Source organism: Hibiscus syriacus, unplaced genomic scaffold (genome assembly GCF_006381635.1).
Source record: "Hibiscus syriacus cultivar Baekdansim isolate YM2019G1 unplaced genomic scaffold, ASM638163v2 tig00116965_pilon, whole genome shotgun sequence".
NCBI classification, from domain to species: Eukaryota; Viridiplantae; Streptophyta; class Magnoliopsida; order Malvales; family Malvaceae; genus Hibiscus; species Hibiscus syriacus.
The window spans coordinates 6,175,600-6,183,920 of record NW_024063490.1 but is presented as its reverse complement, the minus strand read 5'-3'; the positions used below and the strand labels follow the sequence as shown (position 1 = coordinate 6,183,920).

General features: G+C 28.8%; 1 pseudogene; it reads right to left on the bottom strand.

Moving 5' to 3' along the window:
- Nucleotides 1-5,525: 5,525 nt before the first annotated feature.
- On the bottom strand, nt 5,526-8,003 carry LOC120191152 (annotated as a pseudogene).
- Between the last annotated feature and the right edge of the window lie 318 nt (nt 8,004-8,321).

The window sequence follows — 8,321 nt, the reverse complement described above, 5'->3', positions numbered from 1 at the left end:
GCCCTTTTTCTCTTTAAAAATTACCATGGGATATCCCTGATTAGCACAAGGAATGCAATAGGTTAACATACTACACAAGTCCTTCAACTTTGCTACTTTTATTGGTATCCAAATAAACTCTAAAGGACAAATTTAGATACAAATCACAAGTATGGGGGCTTACTTAATAAAAGTAAACTAGTTTAAGGGCTCTTTTAATAGTTTATCGAATACAAAAGTATAGGTTTATTTGCTCTTTTATTTGTAGGGGAACTAAACTACTCTTGACTATCCGGTATAGGGATCTATTTGGGTATTTACACCTTTTCTAAAAAAAGTAAATTCATATTAATAGATTTATTTATAAAAAAAATTATAAAATAATCATATGACTTAAATAGTCTCTTGGTGTATTTTTTTGTTGGGTTTTTATTTATAAAAAGTTTATAAAGTAATCATATGACTTAAAAAACTAATAGATTTATCTCAATAAAGATTTAACAATAAATAACGTGACAGTTAATAAAATTAAAATAATAATAAATTTAACCATATAAAGCTCCCCTTTCTCTTCATCCCCAAAATTTCACTTTCAAACCTACAAATTGACTACTTTTATTAAAATGATTTAATATTAATTTTTGTTACATATGAAAATACAAAAATCCAAAAAAAAATCAATAATGAAAGTTTGAAACATTCATGAATTTTTAATTTTGTTGTCATTTACTTTAATCTTTATCATCTGTTATGTTGAAATTTGAAAAGAAAAATAATGAAAAAAGTTTGGAAAATTGAAAGAGAATGAATGAAGGGTAAAATACTCAAATAGTCCACCAATTTAGAATAAAGGGTTAATTTTTTAGAATTAGGACCACCTTAAAATAAAGAGTAAATTTTAAGGGTTAAATTTATTACTATACCAATATTATCAAGTGTTACGTCATTTGTCTTCAATTTTAACGGCAACAGACCAATTTAATATTTTTAAAGTTTGATCGACCATTTTATAACTTTTTATAATTAAAAGACTCAATAAAAATATTCTATTATTGAAGGATAATTATGTAAATTGCAATTTTTTATTTGAAGAACTTTTATATTACTTATATTATTTTTTATATAGAAATTGTATTTACACTATTATTTATATCATAAATTTGTTCAAATTTAATGTCAGAAATTACCTCCTCGATAAAAGTTAAATCAATATCATAGTAACAAAGTAGAATTAATGGAGTTTAATTTTTTTTTAACTTTTTAATAAAATAAATTACTAAAATATAATCGTTTATATACGATTGAGTCTTAATTCAATTGACACATTCAAAAAATAAATTTAAACTCTTTAAGTATAACATCAAATCAAAGATGCAAAATGGAATTTTGAATTATTTAAACATTTATGTAAAATATATTTCATTTATTCAAAAATATATATTTTTATATTTTTTTACGTACGTAGTGAGTTCTTGAATAGTTTGATAGAGTCAACCTTCTCTCAATATTCTAATCTCCTATTTATCCAACACAAATTAAATCATCATTCATAAACATGATTAATATAATTAAAAATTTATACATTTTAATAATAAAATAATATTAAAATAATAAAATAATATTTGAATATAATACTTTTTGATATATTTAAGCAATGTCAGGAGTTCAAATCTTAGTGATTGTAAATAGAGCAAACTATATTGAAAGGGTTGCCCTTACCTTTGCAGTACCTGATCTGAATTAATCGATCAATTGATCGGATACCGATGGTTATACCAAAAAATTTATTTAAAGTAGTTATACATTTCGTGATGTACTAAACTCTATAGGACACCTAACTAGGGGTGTAAACAAGCCGAGTCGAGCTCGAGTATTGATGAGCTCGACTCGACTCAAAAACTCGCGAGCTTAAAATTTTCAAGCTCGACTCGGACTCGAAATCCTGAACTGAAGCCCGTGAGGAGCTCGAAAAGGCTCGAAATAAAGAAAAATAATTCTTAAACTTAACTCGATTGAAGCCTCAACTCAAACTCCAATATAAACCTTAAATACATGAAATCTTACTGTATTTTTAAAAAAATCAATACATCAATATTAATATTATTAATAATTTATTTAAAAAAATAAAATCTTAATATATTATATTTTCGAGCTGCTCACGAGCTTTTCGAGTCGAATATCGAGTAGCTCGTTTCGGCTCGTTAAGAACTCGAGTCGAGCTCGAGTCGAGTCCATTCGATCCGAGTATTTATCGAGTCTTAATCAAATCGATCTCGAATAACTCGCGATCTGTCTCGTCTCATTTACACTCCTACACCTAACCTAAGCATCCTATGCTAGATGTTCCCAGAAACCACGTCATTCTATTTTTAGGTTTGGTTGTTACGGGGTTATAAACATTCATTATATTGTAACTTAGTTTATATTTAATATATTCGATTCAAAAATTTTCGGGATTCTCGATAAAAATTAAAGTATAGGTTTTATTGCACATTAAAGGTTTTAATGGTAAAATAAAATATTATTTTCCTTAGAAGATATGGTCTGAGCAGTTGTGTCTGTAGAATGTGTGTTGCTAATAGGTTAAGAAAGTTCTGAACATATACTATCTTATAATCATCTCATACTATTAATATGTATATAAGTCTTATATGATGAAATCATATTTTATTATTTTGAAAAAACTAGTTTAATATTTTATTAATAAACTGTAGAAATATAATTAAATTTTATTAAATATATTATTTTTATTATTTTAATAAGAAAACGCCTTAAATACAACTAAAATAATTAAAAAAAATTACTAACTTACATATAATATTTGTGTTATACTTAAATTTTATATAGAAGAAGATATAAATTTGAACATAAATGGACCGACGAGTGTTGGAAAACGATCATATTCTTTTAAAATTTTAACTTTTTTATATAATAATTAAGCATCTTAAATTTGTAAATTTATCCCTTTAAAATTTCAACGTGCCTTCTTAAAATTTTTATTATTAATATAAAAATATTAAATTTATCTCTAAATTTAAATTTAAATATGTTTAAACATATAACATCCTTCTATCAAATGATAGAAATATTTTCCCAGGTACTTATATGGCATTAAAAATAATACTTTTCATCATCAAATGATGATATACAAGTCCCCAAATTGATGCTAATAACAAATTGAAACCATACTTATTATTATGTTTTAGTTATATTTTATTAGCTCGTTGTAAAAAATAAATAGAATTATTGTTGTGATAATTTTTTTTTCTTTTCAATGATGACGTAACATTACCTTATAAAAACATGTTTGTATTATCGTTTATATTTTAGTGGTGAATGAAAAAACGAAATTAAAATATAAAGTGTACAATTTTTTTAAAAAAATAATTAAACAATTAAAATTAAACTATAAGAATAAATAAATAAATACGTAATTTACGTTTAATTTATTTAATATGGGACGCACCTTGAAATTGACTACAACATTAGTGTCTACGTCATTACTAAGTATGGACTCAACGTGTAACGCGTGTTTTCACTTGTGGGCCCCACCCTTCAACATTTGACCTCATCCATTGACTTCTTGTCACGTGAGTCTACCAAATGATTTTCAGAATCGGACCGGTTAGCGAATCGATTATGCTATTAGTTTATTGGTTTAACAGGTCGAATCGGTCCGATCAGTCGGAAGAATCGGACGACGTCATAATTATTTAAAAAATTAAATAAAAATATCAAAAATATTTAATAAAAAATAAATTTTAATATCACAAGTTATATTCAAAGCAAATTATAACATATATAAGTTAAAAACCATAAAATCAAGTGAAACAAAATGATTCAAATTAACTACAACATAGTATTTAAGGTAAAACATATTAAATAATAAATATAATTATATAATTATAATTAAAAAATAAATTTGGGGCTAAAAATCATAACAAAATAATATTGTTTAATTTAATTTTTTTTAAAACAATCTCACATGCCTAAGAAACATAAAAGAACATCCCAAAATTCTAAAGAGTAAAAAAATATGAGAATAAAATAATCCCACATGGCTAAGAAATATAGAAGAGCATCTCAAGTAATTTCTATAAATAATAGAGGTAATTTGGCATTCAAAATCATGGAGCCTTTTGGTGAGCATTGAGTGAACTATTCTTTAACTTTAATCAAGCTCAAATTTTAGGCTTCAATCAAGCTTCTAAATTTTTTTTAATTCAATCCTTTTCGAGTTCAAGTTTCAATATTATATTTCGAGTTCCAGTTGAACTTGATAATTTTTAGCTCGTGAGTTTGAGTAGAGTTGAGCTTACTTTTAAAGTTTTCAGGTTCGAGTTGAGCTCAACAATACTCGAGTTCGACTTGGCTCGTTTAACAAATAACGTCGTTTGGTTTAATTTAAAAAAAAACAAAATTGGCTATTTTTTCCAGTTTTTAGCCGATCCGATTCGAACGGTTCAGCGGTTCCGACCAGTTCACTAGTAACGGTTCAACCAATGTAAATTAAACCGGATTAGGTAAAGATTCCCGGTTAAACCGACCGATCTGGTCCGATTTTCAAAACAATGGTCTACCCCCAATTCGCTTACCTCATAAATGAGAATTAGTCTCTTTTATTTATATTCCTAAATTTCTAAAAATAGATTTCTTTTATTATAATTAATTGTATCTGAACCGATTTAATAGGAATAATTTTTTAAATAAAATTATAAATTAAAAGGGTTGATTCAAGAAAATTCTTAAAAGTATTATATCATAATTGAGTTTAGAAAAAAAATATACTCCAGGTAATCACAATATATATCATTTATATATTATGACTTGGAGTTAAGTTTTGATGTCCGTATATATAGATAGATAGGTAGGTAGGTAGACATAAGAAACCAAATTATCGAGTGTTGGTATAAGTGAGTTGAGATTTAAGAATTTAAAATTTTAAGGTCAAGTACGAATCATGCCATAATCACTATTGATAAACAATCTATAAATTCCTACATAAATTGCAATTGAATTTTAGGTATGTCCTGACTTTGGATTAGGGGAGTTACCCTTAACCTAAACTTTGTAGGTAAAATAAAATAGAAGAAACCAAATTACATTTATTGAAGAATCTTTGGGTGTAAAGCAAAGCATAAAACTATATACCCTAAATGCCTCTCTTTATATATCATCATCCCCCGCAAACTTTATTCCGATTTCCCCTTTTTACTATAATAACTATTATAAATAAATTTAAAACAAAGGGGAAAAGATCCTAAATTTCCAATAATATGGTTTTTTTTCTCTATATTAAAAAAATCTAACTTTATTGCTAGGTTAATTGCACCAAGTGTCCAGAAAATATGACCCGATTATAAGTTAATTTCAAACTTTTAAAATGTTTTAATTAAGTTTTTAAAATATCATGTTAGTTAGTCATTTGTCGGTCTAATTGTAAACTTAAAATTATACGTGAGATGAAATATTTTGAAGTTTGAGGACCAATTTGAAAATCAGGTCATAGTTTGAGACGTTTTGTACAATTAACCACCCTTAGTTTTTTAACCGGTGGATGAAGAATGATTTGTAGGATGAGATCATGGCGGCGGCGGTGGCGGAAAATCTGATTCACTAGCCTGAGTTTTACTAGACGGCGGCCTGAAAATGCCCATTTGCTCAGCAGAAAACAGAGGAAAAGAAGCCGAGGAAGATGATGAAGGCAGCAAAGGCAGTGGTGGTGACAAAGAAGAAGATAACACTGGCGGTTGAATATTGGGTAACTGAGATGATTGGATCATTTGGTTTAGCAAGCTCGTAGCTGGTTGTCCTTTGAAATCGGCGGAGCTATGAAGAGGATTCGGGGATTGGTAATATGACGGAAAATGGGTTGTTAGTGAAGTGGGAATCGGTGTTTCGGTGGCCGGAAAATCCTGCATCGGTTGGGGAAAAAACCCTGGCATTTTCCGGGAAATTCAACTTTGCCCTGTTTCCCCTGAATCTCAACGCCGCTTCATCGTAGGCTCTTGCGGCGGCTTCCACTGTTTCGAATGTTCCGAGCCAAACTCAAGCTGCTTTGTTCGGATCACGTATCTCCGCCGCCCATTTCCCCCATGGCCTTTGCCTCACGCCTCGGTATCTTCTTCGCCGCTCGCCGGTCTCTTCGTTCGATACCGTCGCCATGTCGCAGGTAGTCTCCGCCGTTGCTGGTGCAGCAACAGTTTCTTCAGTAACAGTTACTTTTTAAGTTTCTTTAAATTTTCTTTTAAAGTTGCCTAACGTAAACTTGTTAAAATCACAATATCAAATTGCAATAATTTATTAAACTGTGTAATATTGTATTTGTATTTGTAGATTATATGGGAACATCTGCCATTAGTGTTTGTAGATTATACGGTAACATCTGCAATAATGGTATACCGGAAGTTGCAGCGGATGATGAACCGGCATGGGATTCTGTTTGAGCCCCAGGTTCAGGCTCAACCAACTGAGCCATAATCTCTTCTTCACGCCCTCTTTTCCGACCAATATTCCATGGACCAGAACCAGAACCGGCGGCCGAGCCACTTTGTGTATGTCCAAAACATGCGTCGTCCAAATCAGAATGGTAACCCCAAGCACCAGCAGGAGCTCTTTGGCCCGACACAACATGTGTCAAGGCAGACACCATTTCGGACATCTCGGTTGCCTGATGGCTGTGTGGTCCAAAAATCATGTCTGCTTCATCGTCCCTATTCTCTTGACGGAAACCATCTTCTTGTTGTTGTTGTTGGTGGTGGTGGTCGGAGCCGCCATCTTCAACAGGAGGAAACCTGATGAACTCACCGGACCTCCTCTGGTGCGCCACCTTGTTGAGTAAATCACGTGGAAAAAAAACAAAGTAATCTTTGGGGTTTGAAATGAAGGAAATTTGTGGATTATGAATTTTCAGAGGTTGATAAATCTTTGATCAGTCGACCTTAGTATAAGTACACTCCAGAAATTTACCATATAATCATGATTTAAATATGATAAAGACTACGATAATAATAATAATAATTGTAATATTATATGAGTAAAGTACACAAATGATCCTCCCATTAATGATATTGTTTTATTAAGTCATTTGACTATTAAAATTTATAAAATAGTCACTCTTTTACACACATTAAAACAAATCAATCAAATCTACTAATCACATCTTAAGGATAATTTTGTCATTTTCCTTAATTAAACGTATTTATAAAACTACGTACATTATCAATATAAGACGGAAATATGAGACGGAAGAAGTAATAATCTTTTAATTTTCTCAAATTATAATTTTGGTTCACACTTATGAAGTACGAACTTTGACTGGTTTTTTGAGTATTTAATGAAGAACTTAAAGGGTTGAAAATTGGGAAAATTACACGCATAATTAATTAAAATATTTTTTTATTAATCTAGTGCAAGTATTAAGCATAATATAATACTTATTCAAAAATAACTCTCAATTATTTGAAGTTAAACGTTCACACCTCTGATATTATTGATGTTTGAATCTGAGATCTCAATAAATAAAAATAATTCCTTTACAACTGAAGTCGCTTGATTCACTTATATTTAAAACTATTTTAAATATTATTTAATCAATTTTAGTTATTCAATCTTATCAAATCACGTGTAATTATATTGTCAAATAAATATAAGTATAATTAAATAATCATTTTTTGTTCGTATGTTTTTTAGAGTATTTTGACCGCCATATTTCAGTTTAGAGTAAAATAGGTCTTACTTTAGAATGTTAATAATTTATTGGCTAATGCTTTCCATCCATGAAGGAGATTTTCTATCTCAAAATAAAATATTGTGGTCAAAATATTAAAAGAAAAATAGAGTTAAAATGGAAAAAATTCTACAGCTCACGTCGCACATCGCAACATACCACTAAAATATCAAATATGATGGAATTTTTTAAACTAATGTTATATTATTTAATTAATTATATTCTATGATAAAATTAATAATTTTTCAAATATTAAAAAGGATAATTTTGTTTGTTTCCTAACATACTTACTCATTTATATTATATGAACATTTAGAATGGTATTATATATAAAAAGAATATTATTATCTTTAGATAATTTAAGTTCGAGAATATAATATGCACATGTCCATTAATTTAAATCTAGGTCTTTTCTTTAAAATAGTACATGGACCAAAATGCATTTTACACTATAATACATTGACTTTTAAGTACTTTTACCAACCAAAAAGATGAAAAAAATAAATTGAAATAATAACAAAACTAACTCTCTGATATTTATGACAAAATGATTTCAGTCCTTATTTTGTTTGGAGTGTTTTAACTCCTAACATTTCAATTTTGGTCAAACAAC